This window comes from Anastrepha ludens, chromosome X, assembly GCF_028408465.1.
Source record: "Anastrepha ludens isolate Willacy chromosome X, idAnaLude1.1, whole genome shotgun sequence".
Lineage (NCBI taxonomy): Eukaryota > Metazoa > Arthropoda > Insecta > Diptera > Tephritidae > Anastrepha > Anastrepha ludens.
Genome location: NC_071503.1, coordinates 61,412,902 through 61,426,044, shown reverse-complemented (window position 1 = coordinate 61,426,044; position 13,143 = coordinate 61,412,902). Strand labels below are relative to the sequence as shown.

At 40.2% G+C, this 13,143-nt stretch overlaps 1 long non-coding RNA gene across 1 annotated transcript; it reads left to right on the top strand.

Annotated features, from left to right (window-relative positions):
- Positions 1-542: 542 nt before the first annotated feature.
- LOC128869575 (uncharacterized) lies at positions 543-11,032 on the top strand. The gene is made up of 4 exons (XR_008455339.1): positions 543-1,025; positions 1,128-1,287; positions 1,352-1,566; positions 10,793-11,032. It is a non-coding gene; the product is annotated as an uncharacterized LOC128869575 (long non-coding RNA).
- The last annotated feature ends 2,111 nt before the right edge of the window (positions 11,033-13,143 follow it).

The window sequence follows — 13,143 nt, the reverse complement described above, 5'->3', positions numbered from 1 at the left end:
GAAGGATGGCCGCTTGTGAGGGTGGTAGACCCAGCGAAAGCGAGCTACCAGGATCGCAGAAATGCAGCCAGGCTCCTAAGGAGGTTGCACGAAACTCACCCAAAGGAAGGTGAATTGTCTCAGGAGTTGAAAGAGGCGATTGATAGAGCGAAAGCGATCATTCCTGATTTCAACCCCGATTTCAAACCAGCACAATCGGCTCCAAAACGACAGCGGTCCTTGGAGGAGAATAAGCCAAGTGCAAAAAGGCACAAATCAATGGGCGTGACGCCCAGAAGATCATTTGCGGAGGTTGCAAAAGACCGCTTTATCATAGGGGTCCTGGACGAGAACCATCCTGAAGGTATGATCCCCAAGGCCCAATGGAAATGGATCGAGGCCGAGCTAACGAAAGTGGCACTGAAGGTCATTCTGGAGAACCCCGGCCCCCCGCCTGCGTGCGAAGACTTAGGCTGGCACCAAGGCCAGATAAAAATAATAGCGTGCGACGATGAGAGATCGGTTCAGCTGTACAAAGAGGCCATCTCCAAAGTTGGAGAAGTGTACCCAAATGCCAAGCTAGTGGTCGTGGACAGGAAGGATATTCCGTCCAGGCCGCGAGCAAGGGTTTGGTTACCTTCAACCGTCGAAGACCCGGTAGAGATTATGAAACTCATCCGGGTCTGCAATCCGGATATCCCAACGCAGGAGTGGAGGTATGTCGAAACACTTACCAACCAAAACAGCGCGGATGAATCGAAAGAGCAGAAGCGCGCCACCATGCAGGCTCTCCTGCTCCTCACGGAGAACTCAATTGAACCGTTAGCGAAATGCGACGGGCAACTGAGGTAGGGTTTTGTAAAGGTGAAGCTCCACATTTACAAAACCGACACGGATGCAATTGAGTTCCTCGCCACGAAGGAAAGCGAAAAGCCCATGAGGGAGCTGGAACCCATGAGCGAAACCGAGCCTATGAGCGAGGACGACCAGCCCACCGAAGAAGAATACGCTTATGGGCTTAGGGAGGTTGTACTTCGAACGGGAGGGTAAGTATCCCACACAACAGCGTAAGTATTCCGAAAGGGAACTCTTATGCGAAAGCAAAGAAGACCCAGACATAACGTTAACAGCTGATGCATCTTCTACAGATAAATCTACACCACTGTAAAGAAGCCTGCCTTGCCCTCCTGGATCGTCTGGCAGAAGATCAGCCGGATGTAGTCCTCATCCAGGAACCCTGGGTACGGAATGGCGAAATCTGCGGTCTGAGGACATCAGGTTATAAAGTATATAAGACTAATTGTGAAGGTACTAAAAGAGCATGCATAATGACAAAAGTACATCTTAATATATTGATGATTCAAAATTTCAGTAACGCAGATACTACGACGGTTGGCTGGGAAGTAAGCGGAAGCAACACCTGGCTAACCTCGTTCTATTTTGCCGGAGACGACACAGGTCCACTGCCGTCGCCGCTAATAAGAAGCCTTGTGGAAGACTGCAAAGCTAACAACCGCAAACTAGTACTAGGAGGTGATGCCAATGCCCACCATACCATATGGGGGAGCTCGGATACAAACGAACGAGGTGAGTCTCTCTTTAATTATATTATATGTAGTAAGCTTTTAGTGTGTAACAAAGGCAGCGAACCTACATTTATTACGCGCAATAGACAAGAAGTTCTTGATATTACGCTAGCATGTCAAACCCTTTACGGAAAGATGACGCAGTGGAGGGTTCTGAATGAACACTCTTACTCCGATCATCGCTACATAGAAATAAAATTTGGGGGAAACAACCCACGGGCTCCACCCGCCAACAGGAACTTGAAAAAGACCAACTGGCATATATATAAACGGGAACTTAAGGAAAGACTTCCAAATTCCCAAAATATTACTATTGAAGACAGAGAATCATTGAACGAACACGTACAAACCCTTACAGAGGTCTGTAGAACCGCGCTAAACAAGGCTTGCCCTTTAATTAGGTATAAGGGGAAGAAAAAGCCGCCCTGGTGGTCAGAAGACCTGTCTACATTAAGAAACGATAGCAGAAAACAGTTTAATAGAGCGAAAGCGACACGAGAGAGTAAAGACTGGGACTGCTACTACAGTAAACTAAAAATTTACAAAAAAGAAGTTAGGAAAGCGAAAAGGTCTGGTTGGAGAACGTTCTGTGGAGAAATCGAAGGAACCACAGAGGCTTCCAGACTGCGTAAAATCCTCTCAAAAAAACACAATCCCACCGGATACCTCCAAAAACCGGACAGGAGTTGGACTACTTCGAGTGACGAAACTTTGAAGTTGCTAGTGGACACACACTTTCCCAGCAACGAATCATCTAACGTATTAATCAACAATAGTACAGAAAGACCAAACTCTGACATTGAAGAAATAATCGCTGATACTAGGATAACCTGGGCAGTGAACACGTTCAAACCATTTAAATCACCGGGTCCAGATGGATTATTCCCGTCCCAAATACAACATTCACTCAACTACATCATGGAGTGGTTGACGGCCATATTTAAGGCTGCTCTGAAACGTTAAAGTGTCCCATCAGTATGGAAAGAGGTAAAAGTGGTCTTTATCCTTAAAGCGGGAAAAAGTTCACACACAACACCTAAGGATTTCAGGCCAATCAGCCTAGCCTCCTTTCTGCTAAAAACATTAGAAAGAATTTTAGAAGAGCATATTAGGGCTAACATCAGCCCTAATAAGCTTAGTATCTCACAACATGCGTATTGTAAAGGGAAATATACTGAAACAGCACTTAACTCACTTGTTACAGAAATCGAGAAGTCAATATATAATAAAGAATTCACACTGGTAGCCTTTCTAGATATCGAGGGCGCGTTCAACAACATCCTACCGGATACCATAATAAAGGCACTGACGGATTTCGGGATCTCTGGCGCTCTGGTTGAGTTCATCAAAAACATGATCTTGAGCAGATTTGTGATCGCAACCCTAGGGGCCTCAGAGATCAAGAAAAAAGTTAGCAGAGGAACACCTCAAGGCGGTGGCTGTCGCCTCTCCAATGGGTGCTGGCACTAAACTCCTTGCTAAAGAGCCTAGAGGAGAGAGGACAACACGTCGTAGCATATGCGGACGATGTTGCAATGGTAGTAAGAGGGTAATTCCCCAATACACTTAGAGAAGTCATGCAAGATTTACTAAACATGGTTGAAAACTGGTCAAAAGCAAATGGGCTAAGCGTCAACCCCAATAAAACTGAACTCATCCTATTTACCAGGAAACACAAAATACCGAATATAACTCCTCCGACTCTAGGAGGAACGGCACTGTCATTTAGTGATGAGGCCCGCTACTTAGGTCTAATACTAGACCGAAAGCTAACTTGGAAGGCAAATGTCGAAGATAGAGTAAAAAAGGCGACAATAGCACTATACTCTTGTAAACAGCTGATAGGACTAAGTTGGAGTCTCTCCCCATCTATCGTATACTGGCTTTACACGGCAATTGTCAGACCAATCCTAACATACGGCATATTAGTATAGTGGCCAGCTCTAGATAAATTGTACATTAAAAGAACCATGGCACACATACAAAGAATGGCCAGTCTTTGCATCTGCGGGGCCCTCAGAACCACACCCACAGATGCACTAAATATCATGCTTAACATTTTACCAATAGAGCAGTACGGTAAGCAAACAGCTGCCAAAGCAACTCTCAGACTAAGAGAAATCGGTCTACTCAGAACAAACAGAAGAGGACACTCCTCAATTTTAGAACAATTCCCCTGCATTCCCAACACAACGGATTTCTGTAGAACCAAGGACATCAATTTGTATAAATCCTTCGTCACAGTATTTCCTTCCAAAGAGGAATGGGATAACGGGCTCATTATTAAGATAAATGAATTAAACATCTACACAGATGGCTCAAAACTGGATAACAAAGTAGGTGGAGGGGTCTACTCCGACAAACTCGGAGTATGCCAATCATTCCGCTTACCTGATCATTGCAGTGTATTTCAGGCGGAAGTCACTGCCATAAAAGAGGGGCTTAAAGAAATAAAAACGAGAGTATTATCCACAAATGAAGTCTTCATTTACTCGGACAGTCAAGCAACAATAAAAGCGCTGGAATCAAAAACGCACTCGTCAAAAACAGTTCTAGAATGTTTTAAACTACTAGATGACGTATCTAAGTGCTACAAGGTGCACCTTATCTGGGTACCAGGCCACAGGGACATTCCAGGAAATTGTAAGGCGGATGAACTTGCAAGAGCCGGTACAACGCTCGATCTCGAACCGGATAAGGCGCTGATACCCATGCCTATAGCCACTTGTAAATTACTTATAGACAGGGAAACCATCAAAAAGGTAAATACAATCTGGCAAAACCTCACAACATGCGAACTAAGCAGACAGACATGGCCGAACTGGAACAGCGGTCGATCGAAGATCTTGCTAAGATTCAACAGGGAATCTATAAGAAAAATGATAGGTGTATTAACAGGTCATTGTTTAATAGGCAGCCACGCTAGAAGGTTAGGACTACCTTACTTCGATTTCTGTAGAAGCTGTCTAAATGCAGAAGAAGAGGAAACAGTCAGACACCTTTTATGTGAGTGTGAAAGCTTAGCTAGGAGAAGGCTGCGCACCCTCGATACAGCATTTCTAACCGATGTAGCGGATATAGCGCATCTAAAACTAACGAAGCTCTGCTCGTTTATTAAAGCAACCGGATGGTTTGAAAGGGAACACGTAGAGTAAGGATAAGCTCCAGTGGTATCACAATGGACCTGCCGAAGGTCTAAGTGTGTCTTACGACAACCACCCTACCTACCTACCTACCTAGTCGAACAGATGGGTACTGTACTCAATCTGCTTACAGCCATGCTTCCGAATGTTCCAAAATGAATAGGCCGCTGCTGCTTGCAATTTGGAATGCCAATGGGCTCATCCAGCACCGCTATGAAGTGGAAGTATTTCTAGAAGATAAAAATATTGACATAATGTTAATGTCTGAAACACACTTGACAGACAAATGTTACGTAAAAATTCCAAAATATGATTTATACCACACAAATCATCTTGCTGGTACAGCAAGAGGAGGCACAGCCATCTTAATCAAAAATAATATAGCGCATATGGTTCATGGAAACACTAAAAATTACAATCTACAGTCGACTGCTATAACAGTCACAGATGGAAAGAGCTCTCTTGTGATTGCATCTGTGTACTGCACTCCAAATCAAACAATAAAAAGCGTTGAATACCAAAGGTATTTCAAATCGTTGGGACCTAGATTTATAGCAGGTGGCGACTACAATGCGAAACATCCGCAATGGGGCTCACGCTTAATAACTCCAAGAGGGCGCGAACTCCTCAAAGGTCAAATAAATTATTTCACGCCTCAACAGGACAACCCACTTTCTGGCCTAGTGACCCAAATAAAACACCGGATCTTATAGATTTTTGCGTATGCAAAGGTGTATCTAAAAATCGGGTCTCCATAGACACATGTCTAGATCTCTCATCAGACCACTCACCTTTGCTGTTAACAATAAACTCTTGTTTTCAAAAAAAGGAAATGACAGCAAAGCTACACAATAAAATGACAAACTGGGAATACTTTAAAGAACTAGTCGAGGATACACTGTGCCTAAATATTCCACTAAAATCCAACTCTGATCTGGACACGGCCGTTGAGATTTTCAACAACTGCATTCAAAGAGCTGCGTGGACCGCTACGCCGGAAATTAAGCACACTCACGCTGAAGCGCACATTAACGATCACGTCAAAATTTTAATATCGGAAAAACGCAAGCTTCGGCGCATATGGCAAAGCACCAGAAACAGGAACGACAAAAAAAAACTAAATAAGCTCACAAAACAATTAAAAAACACTATAAGAGACGCGAAAAACTCAGAACTGCATGAATACTTATCCAACTTCTCACCTACGGAAGCTACTGACTACTCACTCTGGAAGGCAACGAAAAAGATCTCACAACCAACGCCTCACAACGCAGCGATAAAAACGTGTAATGGAGATTGGGCAAAAACTGATAAACAAAAAGCAATAGAGTTTGCCAAACATCTATCAAATGTTTTCCAACCATTTCCGAGTCAAAGTGCGGAGGTAGACTCAGAAGTTAACGAATTTCTCTCAGCTCCGTTTCAAATGGATTTTCCGACTGCACGATTTACCTGGAAAGAAGTTACAATAGATACGCAGCAACCAAAACTCTCAAAACCAAAAAGGCGCCAGGTTACGATCTAATAACTAGTAAGGTTTTAAAAGAACTGCCCAAATGTGCATACAAATTCCTCACCATTATATTTAACGCGATGATCAAACAAGAGTATTTCCCAACTCAATGGAAAGTTGCTGAAATCATCCAAAACCCCGAGCGTGGTATTCAATTACAGGCCAATAAGTCTATTGCCTGTTGCCTCCAAGCTCTTCGAAAAGCTGCTTTTAAAAAGGATAAATCCAATAATTGCGCAAAGAAATCTCATTCCAGCCCACCAATTTGGTTTTCGTAAGTATCACTCCACCATAGAGCAAGTTAATTGTGTGTATGATTTCGCTAGACAAGCACTTGAGAGGCGGCAATTCTGTACAGCGGCATTTTTAGATATAACGCAAGCCTTCGATAAAGTCTGGCATGAAGGTCTGCTATACAAGCTTAAGCAGGGCTTACCGCACAACTGTTATATGCTCATAAAATCATATTTGCAAAATAGACATTTTCTTGTTAAAGTAAACCACTAACATTCACGCAATCAGAGCAGGTGTACCACAAGGAAGTGTTCTAGGCCCCGTCTTGTACACTTTGTTCACGGCAGATCTTCCACTATCAAAGAACACATATACAGCCACGTATGCAGATGATACTGTCGTCATGGCCAGGAGTACCCTTCCCTCAATTGCTTCTGATTACCTACAAGAAAACCTTAACAGTGTTAGCGGCTGGATGAAAAAATGGCGCATAAAAGCTAACAAAAGCAAATGGGCGCAGATAACATTCACTCTTCGAAATGGCTCATGTCCTGCCGTATCTCTTAACAGCGTTCCAATACCACAAACAGATAATACCAAATATTTAAATAGGTATTCTATTAGACCGGCGTCTTACTTGGCGATCGCATATATTTTTAAAGCGAAAGCAACTTGGACTGAAATTGCGATCACTACACTGGTTAATCGGCTACAATTCAGCACTTACACTAGACAATAAGGTGCTTATCTACAAAGCTATTCTGAAACCGATATGGACGTATGGCGTTCAATTATGGGGCTCAGCAGCAAAGTCAAATCTAGAAATCATGCAAAGATTTCAGTCAAAAGTGCTCCGCATGTGTGCCAATGCGCCATGGTTTGTACGAAACGAGATATTGCACCGTGACCTAAAAGTTACGACAGTTTTCGAAGAAATAAACAACCTCAGCCGGAGATACAACAACCGACTTGCCACTCATCCGAATAATCGAGCAAATAACCTTTCCAAGATAAGCTACTCCTCAAGATTAAAAAAATGTCAGCCTAACGATTTAATGCAAAGATTTAAACCGTAATATACGTAAATGCAAAAGTTGTAAAATTGTATAATATATGTATATGTTATATGTTGTTCATTATTAAGTAACGAATTCCACTGGGAATTCTTACTCTAAGCTATTCTTATTTAAATTGTAGGTAAAAATAGTACTTATTGTTATTGTTATGACAGATTGTATGGAATAAATGAGGTTCGAAAAAAAAAAAAAAAAAAAATCCTTTTGCAGGCCAGTTCTATTTCGTCGTGGTTCACTTCGGGCACTTAGTCCTCGTTATCAGTGAGATCCCTTCTGATAGAGCCCTAAGAATTGCTTGACCTGTTTTGTCGTTTTGGGTATTGGAAAGTTAACAGTGCATTCCATCTTTTTAGGATTGGGCTTGATTCCTTCCGTTGTAATTATGTGCCCAAGGAACACCGTTTTTTATTTAGAAATTTTGATTTATCCAGTCGGACTTTCAGGTTTGCCTACTGTAATCATGCGAATATAAGTTTGAGTGAGTTCGTATGTTCTTGTAAAGGTGTTGAAAATGTGATTATGTCGTCCAGGTATACCAAGCAGATTTTATTGATGTTATCTTGAAGGATATTGTTCATCAATCTCTGGAATGTTGAAGGGGCGGTTTTTAGTCCGAAAGGCATTCGCAGAAATTCATAGTGTCCTCCTTCGGTGATTTGGTGAAAACCCTTCACCAGATCGGATGTAGTGAAATACTGGCTTCTTCCCAGTTTTTCAAGTATCTCGTCTATATTCGGGATGGGGAACTTGTCATCGATCGTTACTTCGTTCAGTTTACGATAGTCGATTACAAGTATCCACTTTGGTTTTCCACTGGCATCGGCCTTCTTCCGCACGATCCAAATTGGGGCTGAATAGGGAGAATTGCTATTCCTAATTATCTTATTTTCCAACATCTTTTGGATTTGATCTGCAACTTCTTTTTTATGTACAATACGTACGGGTATCTATATTACTTAGAGAATATGGGTATATTGTTTGTAGTCCTAATTCTATGTTTTATTGCGGAAGTAAATGAAAGTCTATCATTTTCTTGGTAAAAAATATTATGATATCTATTTATTATTTGTAAGCTGTGATCTTTTTTCAGGGTTTAGGTGTCCTATTCTAATTTGGTCGTTCAATGGTTTAAATTCTTTATTTTCGACTATGCTACAATAAAATTTTCGTGATCTGCCTTCTGCGTAGTCACGCGACTAGTTTCAGTTTACTTCTCCATTTGCTACATTAAAAGTTCCTTCTCTACCGCCGTTCTCTTCCTTATAATATACTAGGCCGGAGTTATCTGGTGCTATTATCCTTTTCTTATTCAAGTTTTCCTTTTCGAAGTGCATTGTGAATTTTTTTTTTTTTACTATTGCTTTCTTTCTATAATCGACACAGGCATTTAGTGGACTCAAAATATCGTTACCTATTAGGCCATCGTAAAAATTAGGAAATCTTATTATATCAAATTCTAGTGTTTTATTTGTTCCAATGTCGCTAAGTTCCTCGAAAATAGGTATTAAGGCTTCTTCGTTAACGTAAATTTGGTGTTGAAGAGTTTTAATTAAAAGTGAGTTGGATGAATGAATTCTTTTGGGGTCACAGATACCCGGATTTAAAATTGAGTTTGTTGCGCCTGTGTCCATTATAAGTTTTACAAAACCTATTTTCGTTTTTATTATTATAAATGGTAATTTATTCTTTAGGCTGATTCCTGAAAATTTTCAGCCACTGCTATTTTTTTATGTTCATCGGTTCTGGTTGGTTCCTAAAATTTGGTCTGTGGAATGGTGGATTTTGAGCCTTGGGGTTTTGTGGGCTTGCTTGTTGGTATATGCGGTGTTTTTGGGATGGTTGTTGGTAATCTCTTCCGTTATTTTGGGAATGGAAATTCTTTCTGTGATTTTGGAATGGTTGTTGGGGGTTCTCGTATTGTGCTCTATTTCTACTATCTTTTTTATTATATTGTGTGTTGTTTCTATAGTTAATATACCTATTACTTGAATGAGTTTTAAACTCTGTTCCGTTCCCATTATTGTTCGCAATATATGCGTACCCGCCTTGAAACAGTATATCCATAGTCTGTTCTAGGTCCTCTGGATTCCTACAGAATAGGATGAATTTCATTGGCTCAGGAATTTTGCTTTTGAAGATGTTGAGGGCGGTGCGTTTGTTGTTCATCGCGCTCTGTCTAGTTGCTTCGGATTCTCCTAGAATAACTACTAATTTGTTGTTCAGTCTGTGTAACTTGTTTTTCACACCGTTGTAGAGATCTAAAGAGTTTGTTCTAAAAGTCTATCTCCAAAATTGTTCTTTAGTGTGTTTTTAATATCTGTCCAAGAAGTCACGTGGCAGTTTATTTCGATTGCCTGCCTTGCTCTTCCTTTGAGTTTTGATTTTATCACGTCTAAAAAAAGTAGTTGGGACAGTTCGTCATATATTTTTAGGTGTGGGTGTATACTATCGATAAGTGTAGTGAACGTCTGTAAATCTTTTGAGTCACCACAGAATTCGGGTAAATTGTTTAAGCATTCCAAAGGGTTTATAGCTCATCTGCTCATTGGGTTTTCAGTCTGTGCTGCCATTTTTAGTTTTTAGTTTTAAAAACAGATTTGGGAAAAGAAAAAAATGCTCTCCTTTTTTTATACACGAACGCGTTTGTCTCTTTTAATTTTTTTAAATAATTTTCTTTGCTTTGGTTTTTATCGAGCTTCTTTTATGTAGGAATTCTTGCACCTTTTTTGATTCTTGTCCTCTGGACGTATACAGTAGTTTTCAATTCAATTTTCAATTTCTGTTTCTATGCTTAACTTTACATTTACATAAATTTAATAATATGATATTTATAAATAAATATAATATATTTAATCAAATTCTCACTTTCTGATATGTTCTTTGCTGGTGTTGCAAATTTATAATGCTGTCTACTTAGCTCTGTGTTTCCACTGTTGAGGTTAAAGTTGATTTCTAATATGTTCTTTGCTGGTGTTGAAAATTTATAAAGCTGTCTGCTTAGCTCTGTGTTTCCACTGTTGAGGTTAAAGTTGACTGATGAATTGTCAATATGGATATATCTTTACATCCCGGCTTTATTATTGATAAGGGGTAATCTTTTTATCCTCTTCTTCAACCTTTTTTTGTTGTGTTTTTTTTTCGAAGTTCAATTTAAAAAAAATGTGTGTTTCCTTTAATATTTTAAAGGATTCGAAAATGTCACTTTAACTAAAGTTCTTTTTTTCACAAACAAATTTTGTACGTCCTTTAATATTTTTACAGGAATCCAATATCCTCGAAACTGAATGATTTACACAAGGATGCACGGGTATTCTACCGACTGCGCCACTTTTATTTTCCGGAGCGAAGAACAGCGAAAAAAATAAAACACATGGTTTTAAAGTTTAATCAATAATAAGCAAGCTTTCTTTATTTTACACTTTCTTAAATACTATTATTTTGCTTTCCGTTGCATTTTTGTTAGCGGAAATGCACTTGGACAAATAAATATACATATTGGGGGAAAAATACAATTAATAAAGTTATGAAATTTTATACTATTATTTTGCTTTCCGTTGCATTTTCGTTAGCGGAAAATAAAGTTATAAATGTACAGGGTGGGCCATATAGCGTTTGCTTTTTGAACCACCTATTTTTTTGAGAATGGTAACACAAATGACATGTCAAATGTGTTCATAATTTACTTAAAGGTTTGAAATTTACGAAATGGGACGCTATACGCTTGAACAAAATTAAGAAATATTGAAAACATATTTCCAGAGTGGCGAGTCTTCTTCTTCTTCCGCGGTTACAGTAAATGGCGAGCGTTACAGTGACTTGCTCAACGAGTTTTTGTTTCCAAGAATTGAAGAGGATGGCATGGACGACATTTGGTTTCAACTTTTGGCTACCGTTTTTGAATTCCGATATCAATTGGCCGCCTCGGAGCTGGGTATTTAAGCCCGTTGGACTATTTTTTGTGCTGAGCCGTTAAGGAAAAGTGCTATGCGAACCATCCAGAGACGATTGATGCTTTAAAACACGAAATCGAAGTTACCATTCATGAAATTGGAGCCCAAACAGTCGAAAATGTGCTTAAAAATTGGGTTGATCGAATGGCCTACTGTAAAGCCACTTGTGGCAGTCATTTGAACGATATTATTTTTCATTCATAAATGACAATGTTTAATCTTCAAAATAAAAAAAAAGTTTGAAAAAATATTGATTAGTTTTTTTTTTTATAGCCGATTCAAAAAGCAAATTTATATATCTATATACTATAACATTAGGGAGAACTCCTCCAGTTACCTTATACTCGTGGCTGTTGGGGCCTACGTCTGTATTATACCATAGAGTTCTGTTATCAAAGTATGAAGAAGTATGGCGGTTTATCAGATAGTTCAGCACATTCATACTCCGAAGAGCCTTCAGTATTTGGTCCCATTTGGCCATATTGAACGCGTTTTTGACGTCAAGAGTCATGCCTGCGTAATGTTTTTTGGTTCCTTCGAGCCACATTCCACCAAATATAGCAGTTTTTGCTATTTCGCATACTTCTATTATTGCATTTACTGCACTGCGATGCTTTCTGAAACCATACTTGCGAGCTGACAGACCTGTATGGCATTCTGAGTACTGCTCTAGTCGGTTACAGATTATTGCTTCTAGCGCTTTGCCAGCGGTGTCCAGCATACAGAGCGGCCTGTACGGAGATCTTCTGGAAGTTTTCCAGGCTTCGACAGTAGGGCTAGTCGCTGTTGTTTCCATTTCACCGGAAAAACTCCGCTTCTAATGCATGTTGTGTACATGATTCGAAAAATATCTGGTCTCAATTGCAGTGCTTTTTTCAGCACGGCGTTAGGATTCTATTAATGCCCGGTACTTTTTGCAATTTAATCCTTTTGCAGGCCAGTTCTATTTCGCCGTGGTTCACTTCGGGCACTTAGTCCTCGTTGTCAGTGAGATCCCTTCTGATAGAGAGTAGAGCTTAGTCCGGGAAGAGATTGGTTACTATGCGTAGCGTTTTAGCATGTGGTAGCAGCATGCTAGTAATCTCATTCTAGAATTTTTTTAAAGAATTTTATAATTTTGTAATAATTTTATAGTAATCGTTACCTCATGAGTTCGCATCTATCTCATTTAGGAGGCTAGCAAATGCCTCCGCCTTGCTTTTTGCTTTGGCTCTTTATCGTTTATGGCGTTCGCTTCTCAAATGCTCGATGTCGTAATTCCACCAATAATTACTGCTCTCCCATTTCCTCGCCATTTTAGCATCGCAGGCGACTGATAGTTGCCATATTCCACAGTTGGCTTGCTGGTTTGCTGTACTCTAGCTTCCTCTATTTTCTGTAGGAAATAATTACAAGGGCCTTTCTTCGTCTAAGTTGCAGGTTATCAAGCTCTTTTTCGTTTTTTTCGACGTGTTTTCGCATTTGAAAGCGTAATGTAAAACTCCATTCGAACAGGATCATCTTATGGTCATTATGTGTATACTTCTCGGACATAAGCCATCGTGCTGCTCTAGCTATTGTTGGACTAGCAAAGCTAAGGTCTATGGCGGATCTGCCTCTGCAATTGTCGAATGTCCATGTGCTTCGCCCGCAGAAAGTGGCTCGTCATCAGTCCAACGGCAC